Genomic DNA, 25,905 nt, shown 5'->3' with positions numbered 1-25,905 from the left:
TGTAAAATCACAGGCAGATGTAAAAGAACAAATACTAGATATAAATATTAAATGCGGGTTAGAATTGACTTTCAGGTACACAAACATCTAAGGTAGCTTCACACGTACTGGATTCGCAGCAGATTTCACGCTGCCATTTTGCAGTGAAAACAGCTGTGAATCCTGGTAGTGTGAAGGTCAATGGAGTTACATACCTGCAGTGGAATTTTCATTCAAGTATGTAACCCCGCCCCTTTAACCCCCCACAGCATATGTTACCTGCTTGGCTCACGACGGGCTGCATGTGAGGCTCCCGGCTCCTGCTCAGCCAATCAGTGCTGCCGTGCACTCATTGGCTGATCGGGATCGACGGAAGCCGGGAGGCTCACATGTAGCTGCGGCACCAAGCGGGTAATGTATGCTGCGGGCTCCGGGCTGCAGGGGGTTAAAGGGGTCAGGTTACATACTCGCAGCCAAATGGAAATTCTGCTGCAGGTATGTAACCCCACTGAACTTCACACTACCAGGATTTGCAGCGGATTTCACAGCAAATTCGCAACGTGAAATCCGCTGAGAATCCGGTACGTGTAAAGCTACCCTAAAGGAGAAGTCCAGCAATTTTTTTTATTAAAGTATTGTATTGCCCCCCAAAAGTAATATGAATCACCAATATACCCTTATTACGGGGAAATGCTTATAAAGTGCTTTTCTCCCTGCACTTACTACTGCATCTGGTGATGTCACAACCCGACTCCCAGAGCTGTGTGGGCTGTGGCTGCTGGAGAGGGTGATGTCAGGGGGACAGAGGGACACAGGGCACTGGAGGGACACTGAGCATCCCTCTGCCATCATCCTCTCCAGCAGCCACAGCCCGCACAGCTCTGGGAGTCGGGTCGTGACATCACCATGTTATCCAGGAAGTGAAGCCTTGATGCAGTAGTAAGTGCAGGGAAAAAAGCACTTTATAAGCATTTCCCGTAATAAGTGTATATTGGTGATTTGTATAACTTTGGGGGGCAATACAATACTTTAATAAAAATTTTCGGCGGACTTCTCCTTTAAGTATTATTCGAGTTTTTTTCCCCCAGGAAATTAGCAGACACATTGATGGCATTGCGAGGGGAGGGGGATAGTAATAATTATGGCAATAACTAAAGGCAAATAAAAGCAATTATGAAAAAAACTGCAAAGACAGCAGTGCCTGAAAGTTTGTAAACCCTTAAAAATGTTCTAGATTTCTGCATAAAGTTGACCTAAAAGATTTTCACACAAGACCTAAAATAAATTAAAAGAATCAAACAAATGAGTCAAAAATGTATAACTGGTTATTTATATATTGAGGGAAATGGTGCAGTATCACATCTCTGTGAGTAGCCACTAACAGAGAAGAAGAGAACAGCTTTCACAAGGCGGTGTAGTTGCAAAAACTACTTTATTCCTTCATGGAATCCATATTAGCGAAGTACCAGAAAAGCCTGGTGGTTAAAACGTCTTTTATATGGATGCAATGATGAAATAAAGTCAATTTAGCAACTACACAGCCTTGTGGATCTTGTAGTCCAAATTGGACATTGGGCTTGGTAACTTTTGCATCCTTATTATGTTTTTACATGAGTGCAGCCTGGTTGCTCGCTTAAAGGGGTACTCCAGCGGGGGTTCACTTTTTCGCTGGGACCGGGGAGGAGGTGGCTGAGGGAAAAGACATCCACTCACCTCCCCGGTTGCAGCAGCTGGTCCCGCATCGCGGCGCTCCGGTCCCCGGCCGCTTCCTGGTGTCTGACACGGGCCCCAATCACAGGTAACTTGAGAAACGAAAGCTGAGCTATAATTGGTTACTGTCTTAGACAACAATAATATAATGGCCCATTAACCCATTAGCGACCCATGACGTACCTGGTACGTCATGGTGCCGCGGGGGGGGGGGGGGGGGGGGGGTGTTCAGAGCGGGGTCCCGCAGATTGCAGCCAGGCAGTGCCTCTATTAGCCGGCGCGGGTCCCGGCTAATTAAGCACTTCAAGCAATCTATGGTACAACAGGAATAAAGATGATGCGGCACACGTCCAATACTTGATGGTGAATATTTATTTATCACATGCTCGTGGATACAAACAAGTAATCAGGCTACGATCGCTCACGCTCTCACCACCTTTCCTCTGAGCCCATACGTCACCCATTGCACCCGCCTCCTCTATATACGTGAGTGCAATTAAAGAGACAGTATAGTTATATACAAAAGACATATACAATCTATAAAAAACAAAAAGTGAATATATAAAAACATTGATTATGCAAACATTAGGATATTATAACAGACGCAATTACACTAAATGCATTAAATGCACTAAATGCACTAAATGCATTAAATTGCAGCTGTAATAGATATAGTCCACTTATGTTATTGCCTGTAAATCTGTGCGGTCATTAAGACCCAACGGGCCCAATGCTTCTGTACGGAGGATTAATTCCATCTCTTTTTTCAACAATAAGTTGAAAAATAATAACAATAATATGTTTATCTCCACCTGTCTTGAGATTGTTTACCCGCAACAAGCCCATGAATTTCATATGTGATACATCACCCTGATGTTTTTCTCGTATATGTTGGATCAGTCTGGGACATCCTTTTCCCGTTCTGATCGAACGTAGATGTTCCGAGAAACGTTTAAATAGAGGTCTGATCGTTTGCATCTTATATAAAATCATTCCTATGTTGTCTACACTATCACCTGTAATTGTAAATTTTCCATTCCATTTTTGGTCGCATCAAATCCCCAAAAAATTTAATAAAAAGTGATCAAAAAGTTGTATATGCGCAATCAAGGTACCGATAGAACACATCATGGCGGAAAAAACGACACCTCATACACCCATAGACCAAAGGATAAAAGCGCTATAAGACTGGGAATGGAGCGATTTTAACATATATTTGTTAACAATGGTTTGAATTTTTTAAAAGCCATCAGATAATATAAAAGTTATACATGTTACATATCATTGTAATTGTAACAACTTGAGGAACATGCATAAAAAATCAGTTTTACCATAGGGCGAACGGTGTAAATGCAAAACTCCCCGAAATCAAAACAAATTCTTTTTTTTTTTTCAATTTGACAGCGCAAATGATTTTTCTCCGGTTTCGCAGCATATTTTATGGAAAAATAATGCCTGTCATTGCAAAGTACAATTGGTTTTGCAAAAAATACGCGCTCATATAAGTCTCTAGGTGAAAAAATGCAAGCGCTATGGACTTTTAAACATAAAATGGGAAAAGCAAAAGAGCAAAAACGAAAATTGGCTTTGACCTTAAGGGGTTAAACGCTAACAGCCAATCACAGCACATATGCAAATAGCTAAAATATAGCAGCCAATAGAAATTCTAAGGTCTTGTCAGTCAATGCCTTACAACAACCACACAGTCACATGTCCACTATTGGCCAATAGAAGATGGAGAAGATGGAAGGTCCTTAACAATTTTGTCTCACTGACATGAGTAAGATTGTCATGGTAAACAAGCAATGATCTTTACCATTATAAGTAGCAGAGTTCAGTCAGTAACATAGCAAAGCTGAGCCAGCCACCCACATGATACAGCACGGCTGAGTCAGTGAAGCAGTAGTGGTACCACAGGCGCTCTTAAAGGAACGGTACACAAGTCGCTCTCAAAGGGATGCTACTGAAGTCGCTCTTAAAGGGACGGTACCCAAGTCGCTCTTAAAGGGATAGTACCCAAATCGCTCTTAACCTCCTAAGGACCCATGACGTACCGGTACGTCATGGATCACTGTCACTTAAGGACCCATGACGTAACGGTACGCCGGCCCTTTAAACGGGCGCCACACAAAATCGCGCTGTGCTCCGGTAAAGATGGCTGGTGATTCTATCAGCAGCCATCTTTATGTGTCACGTAGGGGGCAGTTTCCCTGCCCCCGTTGACGACGATCGCTGTGATTGGCAGATGAAAGCACCAACCACAGCAGTGTCTGGGCATCACCTGCCCTTAGATCCGGCCCCCCGATCGTGCGTGATTGGCCGGCTGCCGCCAGCCGGCCAATCACGGGCGATCCACACTACTACCCCCATCATCACCTTCTCTGCTTGCTAAGAATGTGCAGCAGAGAAGGTGATGATGGGGGTGGTGAGTCCTGTGCCCGGCGCGGTCCTGGAGTTTGCCGGGCGCCGGGTGCCTCCTCTCCCCGTGCTGCCTCCTCCTCCGGTAACAGGGAGATGATCATCTTTCTCCCTGTTACCGGGGGAGGAGGCAGCTCGGGGGGAGGAGACACCCGTCAAACTCCAAGACCGCACCGGGTGCTTCCTCCTCCTACCCTCGTGCTGCATGCCTCCCCCAATCCCCCTCACGCCCCCCCCCCTTGGGATACCTCCTCCTCCTCCTCCAGCATCCTCCTCTGGCGTCCTGCAAGCACCCCTACCCGGCAGCTCCTCCCCTCTGTCCTGGCCGGCCCCCCCCCTGTCCTGGCAGCCCCCCCTCTGTCCTGGCGCCCCCCCCCTGTCCTGGCGCCCCCCCCCTCTGTCCTGGCAGCCCACCCCTGTCCTGGCAGCCCCCCCTGTCCTCTGTCCTGCCAGCCCCCCCTGTCCTCTGTCCTGCCAGCCCCCCCCCCCTCCGTCCTGTCAGCACCCCCCTCCGTCCTGCCACCTCCCTCCGTACTGTCAGCCCCCCCTCCGTCCTTCCAACCCCCTCCGTCCTGCCAGCCCCCCCTCCATCCTGCCAGCCCCCCCTTCGTCCTGCCAGCCCCCCCTTCGTCCTGCCAGCCCCCCCTCCGTCCTGCCAGCCTCCCCTCAGTCCTGCCAGCCCCCCTTCCGTCCTGCCCGCCCCACTGCGTCCTGCCAGCCCACCCCCCTCCGTCCTGCCACCCCCTCTCTCCTCCCACCCTCTCCTCTTACCCTCTCCCCTCCGTCCTGCCACCCTCCCCTCTTACCCTCTCTCCCCTGCCATCCTCATCTCTTACCCTCTCTCCTCTTACCCTCCGTCCTGCCGCCCCTCTCCCCTCCCCTGCCACCCTCTCCTCTTACTCTCTCCGCTGCCACCCTCCCCTCTTACCCTCTCTCCCCTGCCACCCTCTCTCCTCTCCCCTCCGTCCTGCTGCCCCTCTCCCCTCCCCTGCCACCCTCTCCTCTTATGCTCTCCGCTGCCACCCTCCCCTCTTAAAAAACACATGAATAAGGGGGGCGTGTCTAGCCATGCTGCTGTGAGGACGTGTTCTGCAGAGCTCCTCCAGGCCCATTCACCATCCAAAGGCATCCTGCACCTCAATCATGGGGAAAACCTCCAGAAAGCTCAGGGGAGGCTCCTCCACCCGTGCCTGCTCACCCCAGGGGGAAATTGGCCATTATTTCCTCCGGCCAGAGGCATCATCCTCACACCAGATGACGGAGCTGCAGGGGAAGGAAGATGGCCGCCGCCATGAGGACCCTGTGCCCGTCACCCCCTCAGTGGCCCGCTTACGGTCAGCCACCCCATCCACTGCTGCCCGCGCTCCGGAGGATCCGGCAGCCTCCTCCCGGCCACAACATTGCCACGGGGATCCGGCACAGGCCTCCCGCCCTTCCCCCTCACCATCCCCTCCAGGCTCCGGTGGCCATCTTGCCCGGACGCACGGCGCGGGAGACGCGACACAGGAGCTACCTACACCGCCATCAGCCGTGGGAGAGCTGCGCCCGGGGCCCCATCAGGTACCTCTAGACTGTGCCCACTGTCTGGCGCCCCTCTCCTCCTGCCCCTCTCCTCATAACAGCCCCCGGCAGGTTGAGGCCCAAATCCAAGATGGCGCCCCCCTCACTGTCCCAGAAGCGGCCGTCACTGCACCCCCTGCTGCAGCACTGAACCCAGTGGCGCCCGTATGGGTGCAATCTGCCCAGGACTTGGCATGGTTCTCCCCCCCCACTTCTTCCCCCCTCAGCCAGGGAGCCCCCGCACCCCCACTTGCCCTAGCTCCGGTGGGCACACAGGGTGGCCTATCCCCTGCATGGTCCTCAGGATCCTCGTGGGGGGGCTCCCCTGCACGTAATCAGGCCGCACTTGGTCACACAGTGGCCTTAATACATGCCCCTGCAGGCTCCTCTCCACCCAAGGGACTGTTGCTGGACATTCACCCCTCAATTCCTCCTTCCCTGGTTGGCACCCCACCGATATTCAGACAAGCTACACAGCACCCTCCTCTCTGTACCCAGGAGCTACCATTGCATTTGTCCTCCTCCTGCACTTCTGGCCTTGATGATAGTAGACCTGCATCTCTGGCGGATCTCAAGATCCTTACTCAATCCTTACCCACTAGGAGTGACATCTCAATTCTAGCTAAACAACTGGTGGACGAGTGCAAGCAAGAGTTTGCGCAGTTTCGTACTGAATTAACAGCGGTCTCCACCAGAGTGGATAACCTGGAGGTCGCTCAGGAGACCACATCCACCTCTCTGTCTGCCTTACAGTCCACTGTGAACTTGCATACTGACCAACTGTTTTTCCTCCAGCAACACATGGACGATATAGAAAACCGCAATCGGAGGAACAACTTGCGGATCCGGGGGCTTCCTGAGTCGATTGCTTCATCGGACCTGTTTGCTGTTCTCTCCGGTATTTTTAACGATCTCCTGGAGCAGCCGCCTAACACACACATTGAACTAGATAGGGCGCATAGGGCGCTACGCCCACCCAGTCGAGATGACCAGAACCCCAGGGATGTTATCTGTCGGGTTCATTTTTACTCCACTAAGGAAGAAATTCTCCTGAGGGCCCGCAAACGACGTGCTGTCGTGTATAGGGGGGCTCATCTCCTCATTCTGCCTGACCTTTCCCGACACGCTGGCTCAGAGAGCGGCCCTGCGCCCCCTGTTGGACATTCTCAGAGACCGCAATATACCCTTTCGCTGGGGCTATCCTTTTGCGCTGACTGTCCGCCAGAATGGCCGCACCCTCACTCTACGGGCCCCCGCTGATGTTCCGGATTTCCTCAGGGACCTTGACATCACTGGCCTCACTCTCCCGGAATGGCCTTCCCTCCTCTCTTCGACCCGGGGTGCCAAGAGACCTCTCTCACCTAGAGACCCAGCATCTATCACTCAAGGACTCCCTCCGAGATCGCCACGGGCCCCGTAGATCCTCGCCCCCTGCGCCTCGGCCCTCAGAGTCATCGCGCAAATGAGATGGAGCCATCTCAAATGGAACACCGCAGATGCTTCCCGTGGAGGGACCTTCGATGCTCTCTTTTCTAACACAGTGATTGTTGCTGTTTGACACCTTGTTCATATTGCCCCCTACATCTGTCTATATTGCATCCTTTTTCTGTTCTGCCTCCCCTGGGCAGGTTCTGTTCTATATCTGGTACAACCCTCATAGTTCTATCCATGTTTAACCGTTAGTCATAAGTTTTGCTTGTTTGCCTTAACATACTTTCCTCAAGGTCTGTGAGGAGCCCCCTGCACCGCGCATACGGTACTTGTCTGCCTCTCTCCCCCCATAGGTGGGACACCGGACCCGAGTTTTCTCTGGTTTGGTAGCCCTTCAGCTGTGCTTTTGTTGAGAATACGCTGCAGTTTTATTCCTTACTGCTTGTATATTTGAACTCGTGTTGTGTTCTCCCACCTTCCTACCCCACCCCCTGTTTGTCCTTCACTAATTGTTTTTCCTTTTTTCCAGAGTCGGTTGTCCCTGACGGCCCTTCTTTAGGGTCTCCACGGCCCTCTCCGTAACGCCCCTTGCCCGCACCCCATGGCGAACCTTTATGTTGCCTCTTTTAATGTGCAGGGACTGAACACACCCGGGAAGCGATCACAGATCCTACATCACTTCCACCGTAGAAAGGTACATGTCCTCTGTCTACAGGAAACACATTTCAAGGTCAACCACGCCCCCGCTATCCTTCATAGACATTACACTCAGTGGTTTTTCTCTAACAACCTCGAGGCTAGAACCAAGGGAGTGGCTATTGCCATACATAAGAATTTGCCCTGCCAGATCCTTCACTGCATTACAGACCCGACGGCTAGGTACCTTATCCTCTCCTTATCTGTTAATGGTCACGTTTTCACTATTATCAATGCCTATGCCCCGAATCATGACCAGGTTTCCTTTCTCACCCATCTGATTAAGCTGTCACTACCTGTGGTCAAGGGAACTGTAATCCTGTGCGGTGACCTTAACTTAACTTTGGACCCGTCTATGGATAACTCCTCGGGTCGATCGTCTATCTCCTACGCGGCCATAAAGAGGGTCAAGCGAGCCTTTCTGTCGCTGCAACTTTATGATGCCTGGAGGCTGTCGCACTCAGCTGATCGGGACTATAGTTTCTATTCCAATATGCAAAAGAACACTGCAGAGACACCATCACATGTCTCGACGTCAGTGAACTAGCCAGACCTTCCCTCCGGGAAGGAACAACCAAGCCAAAGGCGTTCTCCAGTTAAGGAGACCACCTCAGCAAGGTATCCATCCACAGACAGCTGTTTCGGGGGTTTTGCCCCTCATCAGTGTGGAGTAGGTTTCTGGCTAGTGGGAGCAATGACTAGTAGGTGCATGCAAAAGGACGCTGGTTGACCTCAGGGAGATCAACCAAAACACCGCAGAGACACCATCACGTGTCTCAACGTCAGTGTATTCTAGAACATTGCCCCCTGGGAAATCAAATATGCAAAAGAACACTGCAGAGACACCATCACATGTCTCGACGTCAGTGAACTAGCCAGACCTTCCCTCCGGGAAGGAACAACCAAGCCAAAGGCGTTCTCCAGTTAAGGAGACCACCTCAGCAAGGTATCCATCCACAGACAGCTGTTTCGGGGTTTTTGCCCCTCATCAGTGTGGAGTAGGTTTCTGGCTAGTGGGAGCAATGACTAGTAGGTGCATGCAAAAGGACGCTGGTTGACCTCAGGGAGATCAACCAAAACACCGCAGAGACACCATCACGTGTCTCAACGTCAGTGTATTCTAGAACATTGCCCCCTGGGAAATCAAATATGCAAAAGAACACTGCAGAGACACCATCACATGTCTCGACGTCAGTGAACTAGCCAGACCTTCCCTCCGGGAAGGAACAACCAAGCCAAAGGCGTTCTCCAGTTAAGGAGACCACCTCAGCAAGGTATCCATCCACAGACAGCTGTTTCGGGGTTTTTGCCCCTCATCAGTGTGGAGTAGGTTTCTGGCTAGTGGGAGAACGCCTTTGGCTTGGTTGTTCCTTCCCGGAGGGAAGGTCTGGCTAGTTCACTGACGTCGAGACATGTGATGGTGTCTCTGCAGTGTTCTTTTGCATATTTGATTTCCCAGGGGGCAATGTTCTAGAATACACTGACGTTGAGACACGTGATGGTGTCTCTGCGGTGTTTTGGTTGATCTCCCTGAGGTCAACCAGCGTCCTTTTGCATGCACCTACTAGTCATTGCTCCCACTAGCCAGAAACCTACTCCACACTGATGAGGGGCAAAAACCCCGAAACAGCTGTCTGTGGATGGATACCTTGCTGAGGTGGTCTCCTTAACTGGAGAACGCCTTTGGCTTGGTTGTTCCTTCCCGGAGGGAAGGTCTGGCTAGTTCACTGACGTCGAGACATGTGATGGTGTCTCTGCAGTGTTCTTTTGCATATTTGATTTCCCAGGGGGCAATGTTCTAGAATACACTGACGTTGAGACACGTGATGGTGTCTCTGCGGTGTTTTGGTTGATCTCCCTGAGGTCAACCAGCGTCCTTTTGCATGCACCTACTAGTCATTGCTCCCACTAGCCAGAAACCTACTCCACACTGATGAGGGGCAAAAACCCCGAAACAGCTGTCTGTGGATGGATACCTTGCTGAGGTGGTCTCCTTAACTGGAGAACGCCTTTGGCTTGGTTGTTCCTTCCCGGAGGGAAGGTCTGGCTAGTTCACTGACGTCGAGACATGTGATGGTGTCTCTGCAGTGTTCTTTTGCATATTTGATTTCCCAGGGGGCAATGTTCTAGAATACACTGACGTTGAGACACGTGATGGTGTCTCTGCGGTGTTTTGGTTGATCTCCCTGAGGTCAACCAGCGTCCTTTTGCATGCACCTACTAGTCATTGCTCCCACTAGCCAGAAACCTACTCCACACTGATGAGGGGCAAAAACCCCGAAACAGCTGTCTGTGGATGGATACCTTGCTGAGGTGGTCTCCTTAACTGGAGAACGCCTTTGGCTTGGTTGTTCCTTCCCGGAGGGAAGGTCTGGCTAGTTCACTGACGTCGAGACATGTGATGGTGTCTCTGCAGTGTTCTTTTGCATATTTGATTTCCCAGGGGGCAATGTTCTAGAATACACTGACGTTGAGACACGTGATGGTGTCTCTGCGGTGTTTTGGTTGATCTCCCTGAGGTCAACCAGCGTCCTTTTGCATGCACCTACTAGTCATTGCTCCCACTAGCCAGAAACCTACTCCACACTGATGAGGGGCAAAAACCCCGAAACAGCTGTCTGTGGATGGATACCTTGCTGAGGTGGTCTCCTTAACTGGAGAACGCCTTTGGCTTGGTTGTTCCTTCCCGGAGGGAAGGTCTGGCTAGTTCACTGACGTCGAGACGTGTGATGGTGTCTCTGCAGTGTTCTTTTGCATATTTGATTTCCCAGGGGGCAATGTTCTAGAATACACTGACGTTGAGACACGTGATGGTGTCTCTGCGGTGTTTTGGTTGATCTCCCTGAGGTCAACCAGCGTCCTTTTATAGTTTCTATTCCAACCCCCATGGGACTTATAGTCGCATTGACCACATTCTCATACAGCATAGTGCCCTGCCATGGCTCTCCTACACCTCTATTGGCAACATTTTATGGTCACACCATGCCCCTGTCTTCTGCTCCCTCACACTCCCTTTCCTGTCCAAACCTCACTGGACCTGGCGTTTGAATGAGTCTTAAACAATCGGTCACGCACTTTTGTTCCGATCATGCTGTGGATACTACTTCCCCTATTATTCAATGGGAAGCTCTCAAGTGTGTCCTCCGAGGAGTCCTCATTAAACACGGTTCCAGACTTAAGAGGGAGAAGGCGGCTTCCCTGACAAAAGCGCTTGCTAAGGTTTCCTCCCTTGAGCTCGCCCACAAACATGCTCTGTCTCTCGCGATTCTGAGGGACTTACAAGCTGCACGCTCGGAGGTTAAACGCCTCTTAGAGGCATCGTGGGGCCGTCTATTGCAGTCCTGTCGTAGTAAATTTTATGAAAATGGCAATAAGTGTGGACGCATGTTGGCGAGGGCTTTAAGGGACAAACTGGCGCAATCGCATATCCCCTGTATCCGGACCACTGCGAATGTAACTACCCATATCACCCCGGAAATAGCATCCACATTCCATTCCTACTACACTACCCTTTATAATCTTCCTAAACCCTCGGCCTCAGTGCCTGAGCCCTTCTCTCCCCCTCCTATTGCTACTCAGATCTCCAGCGATACGGCAGTAACCCTGGAGGAGCCGTTCGCGTTGCACGAACTCAATTGTGCTATTGCACAACTCCCGGGAGAGAAGAGCCCGGGCCCAGACGGCCTGACAGCCCAATTCTACAAAGTGCTTCAGGAATCCCTAGGCCCCACCATGCTCTCGGCCTTCAACTCCATATCCGACACCGTCCCCTTTCCGCAACACACTACTATGGCCCATGTCGCCCTTATTCCTAAACTGGGGAAGGACCCGCAGACCTGCGGGAGCTACAGGCCCATCTCCCTCCTCAATGTGGACCTGAAACGTTAAGCCAAACTAATTGCCAACAGGCTGAACCCACACCTGCCGGATCTCATCCATGCGGACCAAGTGGGTTTTGTACCAGGGAGGGAGGCCCGCGATAATACTCTCAAGACATTAGACATAATTCATTACGCTCAATCTAACAATGTACCCCTGATGGTTCTCTCTTTAGACGCCGAGAAGGCTTTTGATAGAGTCTCGTGGTCCTCCCTGGTACAAACCCTACAACGTGTGGGCATAGGCCCGTCCTTCCTCTCGAAAATTCTAGCCCTTTATAACACTCCCTCCGCTCAGTTGAAAATCAATGGCACGTTGTCGGCACCCTTTTCTATTTCCAATGGAACGAGACAGGGGTGCCCCCTGTCCCCCCTCCTTTATGTCCTGATCATGGAAAATCTAATGTCCACCATCCGCTCTGACCCAGACATACGGGGGATCACCATTGGATCCCACGAGTATAAATGCTCCGCTTTCGCGGACGACCTCTTGCTCTATATCACAAACCCACGCTTGTCCCTCCCTTCCCTTATGTCTCGACTAGACCGGTTTGGTGTATGGTCAAATTTTAAAATTAACCTTGCTAAATCTGAAGCCCTCAATGTCTCCTTGGACAGCGCCACGGTGCGCTCTCTTCAGGAAAATTTTCCATTTGCTTGGCCCCCCGCAGGCATATCATACCTGGGCATACGCATCCCCCCCACATTGTCCCAACTCTTTGATGCTAATTTCCTGCCTCTGTTAGGCCGTTTCCGAACGGACCTGACAGCCTGGACCAAGAAAGATTTCTCTTGGTTCGGGAGAATTAATATCCTGAAAATGACCCTTCTCCCTCGACTGCTCTATCTCTTGCAGACCATCCCAGTCCGCATCCCCGTTTCCTTTTGGAAACAAGTGCAGCATTGCTTTTCTTCCTTCGTCTGGTCCCCTGGCCGTCCCAGAATCAGACGCAAGGTTCTTTCTCGTCCTAAGGATGCGGGGGGGGGGGGGGGGGGAGTTGGTCTGCCAGATTGCCGCCTTTATTATCTATCTTGTGTCCACGTGAGGATCTTGGACATGTTTCATCATTCTACTTCCAAGCTGTGGGTACGGTTGGCACAGGCCCAGTGCCCTCGGCCTTTGTCCACGCTCCCATGGACATGGTCCCCTACCTTGGCAGACCGCACACCTCTGTCCTACACAACTCGCCATACTCTTGCATCTTTACCGGCCACCGGGTCTCCTTGTGCTCTGTTGGATAGTCGCGGTCCTATGACCCCCGTCACAGATAACCCTGACTTTCAACCAGGTATATCCCGGACCTTCTTAGGCACGCCCAGGGACACCCCTCTCCGCTTCTATCACGTGGTCAAACGGGGAGCACTGTTACCCTTATCCGACATTCTCCCCTCCGCACCCCCCTTGTCCAGACACCTGTTTGAGTATATTCAACTGCAGCATTTCTACACGACCACCTCACGTACTCACGCTCTCCATAATACGTTGTCGGACTTTGAAAAGTTGTGTGTGGCGCCTTCCTGTCCCCCACATGCCATCTCTCTCTCTTATCAACTGTTGCTCTCCTCTAGACTGGACCATCTGCCCTCCTTCTGCTCGGCATGGGAGACAGAATTGGGAAAAACTTTTACGCCTCAACAATGGTCAAAGGCTTTTTATCTATCTCACAAAGCTACTATGGCAAGACACAGGAGACCAGTTATAAGATTTTGTCCCGTTGGTACCGGGTTCCAGCTGCCCTTCATCGCTGGTACCCCTTGGTCCCTGACATTTGTTGGCGTTGTGGGGGCGTGGGAGGCACCATGACACACATTTGGTGGGGATGCCCCAAATTGCGGTTATTTTGGCCCACGGTCTTGCGCCTCATTAAGGAAATTACCGGCATCACTATCCCTAATACCCCTGAAGCGACGCTGCTTTTCATGTTCCCCACAGCCCAGTCGCGCTTCCAAAAATCTCTGGCACGCCATCTGCTCAAAGCTGCCAAGTCAGTCCTCCCTCGGAAATGGAAATCCGTCGACCCTCCGACTATTGACGAATGGTTTGCGGAAATAGCCCAGACACATCACATGGAGGACCTCATTGCTGTTACCCCGGCAGCAGTGAAGAGGTACACGGCCACTTGGGGCCAATGGCTCCTATTCCTGGATTCTGATTCTTATAGAACCGCCACGGCCTGAAACCGTCCTGTCCCTAGTTGCCCGAAGGGTGCCCCCCCCCCCCTCTTTTGCCGCCAGGGACAGCCTCTCTTTTATGATCCTCTTGTTGTCTTGTCCTCTCCTGTCCGGTGTGTTTTGTTTGTCGTCTTCTTGCTTCTGTCTCTCCTATCTCTGCAGTACAGCTTGCATATGATAGTACATTGTTTTTGTAATGACTTATGCTGAGATCAACCGGAATACTGATCCCGTTTTTTTCTAGTCATGTTACGGATGCTGACATTCCTACTGTTCTTTGTTACAGTTCACGATTACGATTGCATTCTGTGCATTTACATCATTCCTTGTATTTACCCCTACCCCCCAGAGGGACTTGCCGTCCCGAGTTCCCATTTGTATTGTCTACTTTCTTTTCTTGTCTTTGAAAATAAAAAAACTTTAAATTAAAAAAAAACAAAAAAAAAAACACATGAATAAAATGTAAAAACAGTACATAAAACACTAACACTTACACGTGTAAAAGCATAACACTTACACACCCCTCTAATGATACCTTCACACACACCGTATCCGCAGGGGATTTCACGCTGCAGATTTACAGCGAAATCCGCTGCGGATCCAGCGCCAGTGCATCACTATAAGAATACATACACGAAGCAGGAATGACATCCCGCTGCATGTATGTAAGTTAACCCCCCGATGGCCGGAGCATACATCACCTCCTCTTCGCTCTGGTTTGCTTCGGGGGTTCTCAGCAGGACATCCCGCTCAGCCAATCAGTGGCTGCGGCGGGGCAGCTCACTGATTGGCTGCGCGGGATGAGCAGACGCCGGGAGCCCCGAAGCAAGCCGGAGCGGGGAGGAGGCAAAGTATGCTCCGGCCAGCGGACGTTAACTTACATATAGGCAGAGGGATGTCAATCATAGGGATGCACTGACGCTGGATCCGCAGTGTGCGTATCCAGTGTGTGTGAAGGCATCCTAAAGAAATAATAACAAAAAAATGGCCCATAGGTTGTTCTCGGCTGAAGAGGCATTAGCCTGGATTGCCTCCGATACTGAGACAACCAGTGAGGGAGAAGAGGAAGATCCCTCGTTCCCTCTTCCTTCCTCTTCTTCCTCATCGTCATCACCATTTAGTGATGACAAGCCCCCAAGGCGCTGCCCCAGGACTAGGCCCCAGGAAGCCCCACAAGCCCCCTCAAATGACCCCACCCCATACGAACCACAGATTCCAGAGTTCGTTGGGTTCACTTGTGGGGGGTTTCCTCTGTTTTGGCAGCATGGGGGCTCTGAGAGCCCTTCGTCCTCCATTCTGGCCAAATCCAGCTTCCAAAATCCAAATCGCGCTCCTTCCCTTTGGAGGCTTTCCGTGCGGTTACTTTATACTTTGTGTCCCCATGTGGGGTACTCTTGTAATCAGGGGAAATTGCACTACGTGATTAGGCGTTTTTTTTTCTTTTAACCCCTTGTGAACATGAAAAATTCAAAGTTACACCAACGTTTTAGTGTAAAAAATTAAATTTTTCATTTTCACAGCTTATTGTTCCACATTTGTGCCTGTCACCAGTGGGGTCCATATACTCACTATACCCCTTGTTACATTCCTTGAGGGGTGTAGTTTCCATAATGGGGTCACTTGTGGGGGGGTTTACAATGTTTCGGCAGCACGGGCACTCTGCGAACCCGACATGGCCTTCGTCCTCCATTCCAGCCTCTAAATGGCGCTCTGTCCCTTTGGTGGCTTGCCCTGGCCCATATGGCACATTATATCCACATGTGGGGTATTTTCGTACTCAGGGGAAATTACCCTACACGTTTTGTGTTTATTTTCTCTTTTAACCCCTTGTGGAAATTAAAAAATCAAGGCTAGACCAACATTTAGTGTAAAAAAAATTTAAATTTTTACTCTAAATCATTGATCTAGTCTTTATTTTTTCATTTTCACAAGGGGTTAAAAGATAAAAAAAACCGAAATGTGTAGAACAATTTTCCCTGAGTACGGAAATACCCCACATGTGGACATAAAGCACCATGCGGGTGCAGGGTAAGCCTCCGAAGGGAAGGAGCGCCATTTGGCTAGAATGGATGGTGAATGCCATGTTGCATTTACAAAGGCCCTGTGTTGCCAAGACATTGAAAACCCCCCAGAAGTGACCGCATTCTGGAAACTACACCCCTCAAGGAATCTAATAAGGGGTGCAGTGAGCATATGGACCACTCAATGACTGGCACACTTGTGCTTTGAAAATGAAAAAACTAAATTTTTCACTTTCACGTCACATTGTTCCACATTTGTGCCCGTCACCAGTGGGGTCCATATGCTCACTGCACCCCTTATTAGATTCCTTGAGGGGTGTAGTTTCCAGAATGGGGTCACTTGTGGGGGTTTACCACTGTCCTGGCAGCATAGGGCCTTTGTAAATGTGACATTGCCCTTGAAATCTATTCCAGCCAAATCCAGCCTCCAAAAGCCAAATGGCGCTCCTTCCCTTTGGAGGCCCGTCTTGCGGCCGCATGGCGCTTATATTTCCGTACTCGGGACAAACTGCTCTACACGTTTTGTGTTTTTTTCCTCTTTTAAACCCTTGTGAAAATGAAAAATTCACGGCTAGGCCAATGTTTAAGTGTAAAAAATTAAATTTTTACACAACATCATTGATCTAGTTTTGACGTTTCTCATTTGCACAAGGGGTTAAAAGAGAAGAAACAAAACAAAACATGTAGAGAAATTTCCCCCGAGAATGGAAATACCCCACATGTGGACTTAAGGCGCTATGCGGCCGCAAGATGGGCCTCTGAAGGGAAGGAGCGCCATTTAGCTTTTTGGGGCTGGATTTGGGTAGAATGGATTTTGAGGGACATGTTGCATTTAAAAACTCCCTGTGCTGCCAAGGCAGCAAAAGCCCCCACAAGTGGCCTCAATTTGGAAACTACACCCCTCATGGAATGTAACAAGGGGTGTAGTGAGCATATGGACCCCACTGGTGATGGGCAAAAATGTGGAACAATGTGGCGTGAAAATGAAATATTAAATTTTTTACACTATAATGTTGGTCTAGCCTTGAATTTTTCATTTTCACAAGGGGTTAAAAGAGAAAAAAACACATAAAATGTGTAGGGCAATTTCCCCTGAGTCCGTTAGTACCCCACATGTGGACATAAAGCCCCATGTGGGCGCGGGGCAAGCCTCCGAAGGGAAGGAGCGCCATTTGGATTTTGGAGGTTGGATTTGGCCAGAATGGATGATGAACGCCATGTTGCATTTACAGAGCCCTCGTGCTGCCAAAACACTGGAAACCCCCCACAAGTGACCCTGTTCTGGAAACTACACCCCTCAAGGAATCTAACAAGGGGTGCAGTGAGGATATGGACCCCTTGATGACAGCCACATTTGTGCCTTGAAAGTGAAAAAATGAAATTTTTCACTTTCACGTCACATTGTTCCACATTTGTGCCCCTCACCAGTGGGGTCCATATGCTCACTGCACCCCTTATTAGATTCCTTGAGGAATGTAGTTTCCAGAATGGGGTCACTTGTGGGGGGTTTCCAGTGTTTTGGCAGCACGAGGGCTCTGTAAATGCGACATGGCCCTTGAAATCCATTCCAGTGAAATTCAGCTTCCAAAGGCCAATTGGCGCTCCTTCCCTTTGGAGGCTCGTCCTGTGCCCGCTTGCCACTTTATGTCCACATGTGGGGTATTTCTGTACTCGGGAGAAACTGCGCTACATGTTTTGTGCATTTTTTTTCCTTGAATCCCTTTGTGGAAATGAAAAATTGAAGGCTAGAAAAACGTTTCAGTATAAAGAAATAATTTTTATTTTTTCACGCCATATTGTTCGGAAAATTTGTGAAGCACCTGTGGGGTCCAGATGCTCACCGCACCACTTGTTACATTCCTTAAGGGGTGTAGTTTTCTAAATGGTGTCCCTTTAGGGGTGTTTTTTTAGGTTTTGGCACCCCAGAGCCTCTGCCAACCTGAAGTGGTACAGTCAAAAATGACCAAATATAACTGAGGTGTTGAAATTCACTAGGCGCTCCTTTATATCTGAGGCTTGTGGTTGCGTCAAATAGCGCATTTGGGCCACATATGGGGTATTTCTATAAACTGCAGAAACGGGGCAATCAATATTGGGGTGCATTTCTCTGGTAATAGGTTTACAATTATGAAAGATATTGGATTACAAGAAAATCTCACAGAAAATTGACATTTTCAAATTTCTTACACACTTAGCTTTTATTTCTGTGACTCCTCTAAAGGGTTAAAAAACTTTCTGGATGTGCTTTTGCAGGGTTTGGGGGGTGCTGTTTCTGAAATGGGGTGCTTTGTGGGGCTTTCTAACATACAGTCCCCATAAATACACTTTTAGGCTAGGTTCACACTATGTAACTGTGCGGCTGTATTTTTTATGCGGCTGTAAATGTGCGGATGAAACTACGGCCGTGGGAAAAAATAGACATGCGGCTCAAAACATACGGTCATTTACTTGGAAATCTGGTTCAACTAAAAATAACAAATAAAATCTTAAGAAAGTGATGCAAACACCTCTGGATGCATCTGGGAAAGCAGGGAACACAGTTTACATGAATTGCTATTACCGAGGTTTGCGATCCTCTGCAGTATGCCGATGTCTCTCATGGTTAATCTAGTAAAATAATAAAACACATTTTCGTTGTAATAAAGTCCCTTTCGTTGTTCAATAATTAAATTTAAACTAATCCATCATTTTGCAATTAAATATACTGTTAAAATAAATATATATATAAATAAATGTATATTTATATATATATATTTATTTTTTGACAGTATATTTAATTGCAAAATGATGGATTTGTTAGAATTAAATTATTGAACAACTAAACTGATTTTATTTCAACGAAAATTTGTTTTATTAATTAAATATTAATTAGTACAGGAAGCTCCATAAGCCGTTAATTCATATTGCCGGCAAAAGAGTATTCTGTACTAATCATCACTTTACTTTAATGAAAACATCAAATGTTTCTTCTAATTATGTTATCACAATAGCATTATTAGAAGAAACATTTAGAATTATATGTGCGCTCATATATATTGTCAAAAAATAAATATATATATAAATATACATTTATTTATATATATATTTATTTTAACAGTATATTTAATTGCAAAATGATGGATTCGTTAGAATTAAATTATTGAACAACGAAAGGGACTTTATTACAAAGAAAATGTGTTTTATTAATTTAATATATTAACTATTAGAGGCATCGGCATTCGGCATCATTGCCGGCTATTTTTGAAGTACTCCGTACGGACCGCCTGTCAATCCACGGCCGCGTTTCCAGCCGCAAACAATGGTCTTGTTCATTTTTTACGGGTCCGTTTACGATCGGGCCGTAGATTCATACATAGTGTGCACTGTGCAGCCGTATATCCTATACTTTCCAGCGTACGCATGAACCACCAAAAATACCGCCGCACAATTACAGCCGCATATACAGCCGCACACTTACATAGTCTGAACCCGGCCTTAACCTGAACAGGTCCCTAAAAATATCAGATTTTGAAATTTTACTGAAAATTTGGAAATTTGCTGCTTATGTTTTACGCTTTCTATTGTCTAAAAAAAATGAAATATAGTTTAATAAATGCCGGCAACATAAAGAAGACATGTTGCTAATGCTATTTAATATATAATTTATGTGGCATAACCATTTTCTGTATAAGCAGAAAAGTTTTAAAGTTGGAAAAATGCATTTTTTCACAATTTTTCACGTTATTTTGGGTTTTTTCATAAAGATTCGTTATAAGTATCTACTTTAATGTACAAGAAATGTGACGTACAATATGTCAAGAGAAAACAATCTCAGAATCAGCCGAATAGGTAAAAGCATCCCGAAGTTATTAATGAATAAAGTGACACTGGTCATATTCATAAAATTTGCTCTGGTCCTTAAGGCCATTTCAGGCCCGGTCCTTAAGGGGTTAAAAGGACGGTACCCGAGACGCTCTTAAAGGCACGGTACCCAAGTCGCTCTTAAAGGGGCATTACATAAGTCGCTCTTAAAGGGACAGTACCCAAGTCGCTCTTAAAAGCACAGTGCCCAAGTCACTCTTAAAGGGACGGTACCCAAGCCGCTCTTAAAGGGACGGTACCCAAGTCACTCTTACAGGGGCGGCACCCAAGTCGCTCTTAAAGGGATGGTACTCGAGACGCTCTTAAAGGGACGGTACCCAAGTCGCTCTGAAAGGGGCATTACATAAGCCGCTCTTAAAGGGACAGTACCCAAGTCGCTCTTAACCCCTAGATGACCTAGGGCGTACAGGTACGGGGAGTCCCCTGTCACTTTACGATCGGGACCCCCGCTCCCCATGATCGTTGAAACCAATATAACAATCGCCATCACTAACGGCGAATGGCGTAAACGAAAAGAGCGAAAAAAGTGTGCGGATTACCATTTTTTTGTTACATTATATATAAGAAAGAGTTAATAAAAAGTGATCAAAACATCTGATCTTCACAAATATGGTATTAATAAAAACTAGATAATGGCGGAAAAAATGACATCTCATACAGCCCTGTAGGTGGAAAAATAAAACCATTATAAGCGTCACAATAGGCCCATTTGATTAATAATTAATTGGGAAAAAAAAGGATTTAATTAAAAAAAACATTAGAAAATCTGTGTAAACCTGCATATGGTTGTGTTTGGGCTGACCTATAGAATATTGGTATCATGTCGCTTTTACCATATACTGCATTACGTAGACACAGGAAGCCCCCAAATGTTACCATATTGCATTCTTTTTTATGATTATTTTTATTTATAAAATGGGAAAAGGGGGGTGATTTGCACTTTTATTAGGGGAGGGGATTTTTTATTAATAAAAACACTTAATTCTTTTTTTACATACAGTAATTAGAAGCCCCCTGAGGGACTTCTATATACTCAGCACTGATCTCCCAATGAGATCAATGCTGTGTACATAACAGAGCACCGATCCATCAGAGCGGTGCTCTATTACAATGGTCTGCTGCAGACCATTTACATGGATTTCCGTGTCGGGATCAGCGTCATTCCGACGCTGAGCCCCGGCCGGCTCATTAGAACGGATCTCCCCTCTGCGATCGCATCGCGGGGGGGAAATCCCCCACTAGACACCAGGGATAGGGGGCACAGATACTAAACAAATGCAGCTGTCAGCTTTGACAGCTGCATTTGGATAGTTAATTAGCCGGCCATGGCGACAGGCCGCGGCTAATACCCGCGGTCCCTGGCTGCACATAGCAACCGGGGACCGTGGGCTGCGGAGAGGGCTCACGCCGGGAGCCCTCTCTGATCCCCCTTAACGGCCGCATGACAGGTATACCCGTCATGCGCCCTTAAGGGGTTGAAGGGGCATTACATAAGTCGCTCTTACAAGGGACGGTACCCAAGCCGCTCTTAAAGGGATGGTATCGAAGTCGCTCTCAAAGGGACGACACCAAGTCGCTCTCAAAGAGACGGTACCCAAGTCATTCTTAAAGGGACGGTACCTAAGTCGCTCTTAAAGTGTCAGTACTAGGGATGGTCCGAACCCGCCGAGGCTCAGGTTCGGCTGAACCCGAACGCTCGGCATCGGATTCCCGCTGTCTGCCCACTCCGTGCAGCGGGCGGATACAGCGGGAGGACCGCCTGGAAAACTGGGATACAGCCTATAGCTATATCCCAGTTTTCCAGGAGTCCCTCTCGCTGGATCCGCCCGCTGCACGGAGCGGGCAGACAGCGGTAATCATTGCGGAGGGTTCGGGTTCGTACGAACCCCGTTCGAACCAGGTTCGGACCATCCCTAGTCAGTACTTAAGCTGGTTTTCAAAGGATGGTACCTAAGTCTTTTTTAAAAGTACCAGAGTTGCTCTTAAAGGGACTGTACCAAAGTTGCTCTTAAAGGGACTGTACCAGAGTTGATCTTAAAGGGACTGTACCAAAGTTGCTCTTAAAGGGACTGTACCAAAGTTGCTCTTAAAGGGATTTTACCAAAGTTGCTCTTAAAGGGACTGTACCAAAGTCGCTTTTAAAGGGAGGGAATCAAGGGTTAAAGTTTTTCTTAAAGGGAAGTCACTGTTAAAAGGGTGCTCTTTTCAAGCACTATGGGGGAGATTTATCAAACTGGTGTAAAAGTAGAATTGTCTTAGTTGCCCCTAGCAACCAATCAGATTCCACATTTCATTTTCCAAAGGACCTGTGATGAATGAAAGGTGGAATCTGATTGGTTGCTAGGGGAAACTAAGACAATTCTACTTTACGCCATTTTGATAAATCTCCCTCTATGTATTTCCCTGGAAATGCAAATCTAGTTCATTTTCTTCTCCATTCAGCTAGGGCAATCATGAAGACTTTTACTGGTCATGGCTTCTCTCTGTAGAATCTGCTGGAGAAACATTTTAGACTCCTCACTTTAGCACTATCCTCACCTCTATACAACCTCTTCATCTGTATTACCCACATAGTAATAGTGTTCTCTTTGTGAACCATTGGTCAGTTATGTAGTAGTAAGCACCCCTCTGTACTCCCATATAGTAGTTAGATCACTGTATATGTACCCGCATATAGTATTATACGCAAAAAAGAGCCTGTGAATCTTCATTTAAGTGTCTCAAAAAACAGAACAAACCAGATATCCCTCTGCAAAGGGCCAAGCCAAGGGGTGGCTCTTGTAGGGAAACCACCAAAACCACCACATTAAGTGGCCCTATAAGTCAAAGTAATGACATGGGGACAAACCAAAGCCAGGTATTCATCCATAGACAACTATTTTGGGGTGTTGTCTCTCATCAGTGTGGAGCAGGATTCTGACTAGTGGGAGCAATGCCTAGTAGAGCCATACGGGAAACAGATCACTGATCCCAGGGAGACCAGCCAAAGAAAACACTGTCAGCTGCCGGTTAAAGTGCAGCCAACATAATTAGTGGCCCCATAGACTTATGGGGCAGCTTAGTATGGGGGTTTTGGTGGTTTCCCTACAGGAGCCACAGTGGTGGCTGCCCTGCAGCTGTGACCAGTCACTTGCTAGGTGCTGTAGTGTGACACCACTTCTATGGTGGATGGTTGGTGGAATATAGCTCAGCCGGTTAGGAGGTTGTTGTGACGCCAGTGCTAACTCAGCACACACCTGCTTTTTGTTTTTTGTGGCTGGCTATATTGCTCCCCAATGGTCGGTGACCTGCCGGGTTGTGATGTGTCCCTTGGGCACTTATCACAGTGGTCCAAAGTGGCGATATAACCCACCCAGACTGTTGGTACCGCCACCCACAGAAAAGGGAAATGACCCAAGGACGTTGTAGCTTATGTGTAGGTGCTGGTGCAATGACCAATGAGTCCCAGTAGAATAAACTTTTCTTTACTGGCAAGTCTTCTGTGATACAGGTAAATAATTTAATACGTGACTGATACAGACTTGCTCTCACTAGATCTGTACTGAGAGATACTGAGGTAGAAAGTGATATAGCAGTGTTAACTTGGTTGCGTGCTGAGAAGAGTAGAGAGTTCAGAGTAGTGGAGAGGAGAGGAGTTTGTCTTGAGATTCCCAATCCAATGTAGTACTGTGCTCTGCTGGAACTTTAGAAGAAGAATACTTGAAAGAAGAATACTTGCACCCGTGTTTTGTCGCTATACCACCTTTTGCCCTGTAGTGTTCAGGTACCCATCCTGCTAGGGTGACACAGCCCCAGTCCTGAGATGAGCAAAGTGTCCAAGATGAGCAAAGTGTCCAAGGGTGTCCCGGTGTCACCTGCAGTGCGAGATAGAGTACGTAGGCTCTTGGCTGCTTTGCTCTATCCAGATCCGTTCCTCTGCTTTAGGATACTGTCCTGCACTTTTAGAGATGTTCACGGCGGGGGTTGGGGTGTCCCCTGACTTATCCTCTCTGTAGTGTTTAGCACTGTATCTTAGGTAGAAGTGTTGTTCTGAGAAAGAAAGTCTCTGTGTTCTCCATAAGTATCTGTACACTACAGCTGGTCTGTCCTGGACAGGGAACCTGTGTGTCTTGCTCCACTGAGAAACAAAGAAGAACTAACTTACACTTCCTCTTCCCATGTGACTACTTCCTACAGGGTGTAAGTAACAACCTCTGTGAGTGGTGGTGAAGAGAGTGTGAGAAGAAAAGAGAATAGAGATAGATAGAAGAGTCTCTCTTATTGGTGTACAGAATTACAAGATACAATACAGTAACCCTTACATAAATACTGCTGTGCAACATATATACATAAATATACATAATACTGGCCTCTAGTGGCAAAACTTACATGACATGACTTCATCACCACTTTACTTATGAAGTACCAGGCTTTTGCGAGGGGTGTTCAAAATAGAAACATCTGTGGTGGGACACCACACCATCCCTTGGTTGGGATCTTCCCAGAGGGATATCTGGCTAGCCCTGTGTTTTGAGAGTCTTAAATGAGGCTCCATGGTTTTTTTTTTCCGTGTTTGTATTTCCCAGGCAGCAATGCACTTAGGATTTCAATGTATTAAGTGCTTTAACTGGCAGGAGACAGTGTTTGTTTTTTTTGGCTGGTCTCCCTGGGATCAGTGATCTGTTTACCGCATATAGTATTATGTCAGTCTGTGTCCTTATGTTATGCACACTTTGCACCCTCATATAGTATTAAGACTCCTCTATGCCCCCCATAGAGTAGTTAGGCCTGCTCTGTGCCTCCATAAGATATATAAAGGCCCCATCTGTGCACTCATATGGTATATATGCCTATTTGGTGCCTCCATATAACATAGTAACATAGTAAATAAGGTTGAAAGAAGACAAGAGTCCATCAGGTTCAACCTAGGGAAACCCTACTGTGTTGATCCAGGGAAGGCAAAAACCCCTATGAGGCAGACAACAATTGCCCCACCACAGGGAGAAAACTCCCCCCCCCCCCCCCCCGACTCCAATGGCAACCAGAATAATCCCTGGATCAACGTATCACCGGAAATCTAATGCCCATAACTTGTAATATTATATTGTTCAAGAAAAGCATCCAGGCCTCCCTTGAACTTATTTAATGAATCGGCCATGACAACATCATGTGGCAGAGAGTTCCACATTCTAACCGCTCGTACAGTAAAGAACCCGCGTCGATGCTGATGATAAAATCTTCTTTCCTCTAGACGTAGAGGATGCCCCCTTGTTATGGTTACAGACCTAGGAGTAAAACAAACAGGCCTCCTCTGTGCCCCCTCCAAAAAAAGAATCTGACACTGCTCCTCTATAGCTCCTCTGCCTCTCTTGGCCTGCACTCTCCTCTCTCAGTTTCCGAAGGCAGTGTGGTCACAGAAAATGCCTGTGTCGGAAGTCCTCAGCACCTCACCTTTATTATTTCCTCTGTAGGTAGCCAAATGTCACAGGTACATAGGTGCCCCTCTGTAGGACGATATGTGCCTCCAGTAGTAGTTGCTCACCTGTAGGTAGTAGTGCCCACTTGTAGGTACACAAGTGCTTCCCACAGTAGGTATTTTCCCCCTGTAGTTAGCCAGGTGCCACCCCTATAGGAAGATAGATTCCTCCCTGTAGGTAGCCAGTCCACCCCCCCCCCCAGTGGATACCCATGTTCCCTGTAGGTAGCCAGGTGCCATCCCTGTAGGTAGCTGGTGCTCCCCTACAGGTATATGCCACACACTACAGACTTATCTCCTCTCTGCTCCCTTGTCAACAAGGTCTGTTCCTCCCTTGCTATTGACAAAGAGTGAAGTCATTGTACATGCTTCTGAAGGGAAGGTGGGGCACAGAGGTCCTGCATTACTCAAGGCTTTCTGTATACCACAGGCTCAAAGGGTAAGCGATGGGCTGACGAACCAGTGTTTTTTGCCCTGCCAGCTTTCATCCGCAAGCATAATTGTAGATGAAAGCACTGATTGCTAGCATGCTAGCATCAGAAATCCAGGGAAAGGGCCTGGTCCTACTGATTGTCCGCCCACCCCCCCCCCCCCACACACACACACACAAACACATTGGCGGCAGCATTATAGGTAGGTGCCCACTCTTTGTTTCCAGTCCTGGCGTGATCTTCTTCCAAATGCAACTTGTCTCTGTAGAGTATGGCACCTTCATTAGTATATC

The 25,905-nt window shown here is 48.1% G+C and overlaps 1 protein-coding gene across 5 annotated transcripts in view; it reads right to left on the bottom strand.

The window, feature by feature from the left end:
- The window catches only part of QPCT (glutaminyl-peptide cyclotransferase), a 54,774-nt gene that overhangs the window by 2,940 nt on the left and 25,929 nt on the right, over nt 1-25,905 (bottom strand). The gene's annotated exons all lie outside the window — the stretch shown is intronic.

The sequence above is a fragment of the Dendropsophus ebraccatus genome, chromosome 15 (assembly GCF_027789765.1).
Source record: "Dendropsophus ebraccatus isolate aDenEbr1 chromosome 15, aDenEbr1.pat, whole genome shotgun sequence".
NCBI lineage: Eukaryota > Metazoa > Chordata > Amphibia > Anura > Hylidae > Dendropsophus > Dendropsophus ebraccatus.
Note: the sequence above shows the minus strand (reverse complement) of the source record. Positions and strands in the feature narration are given on the sequence as shown.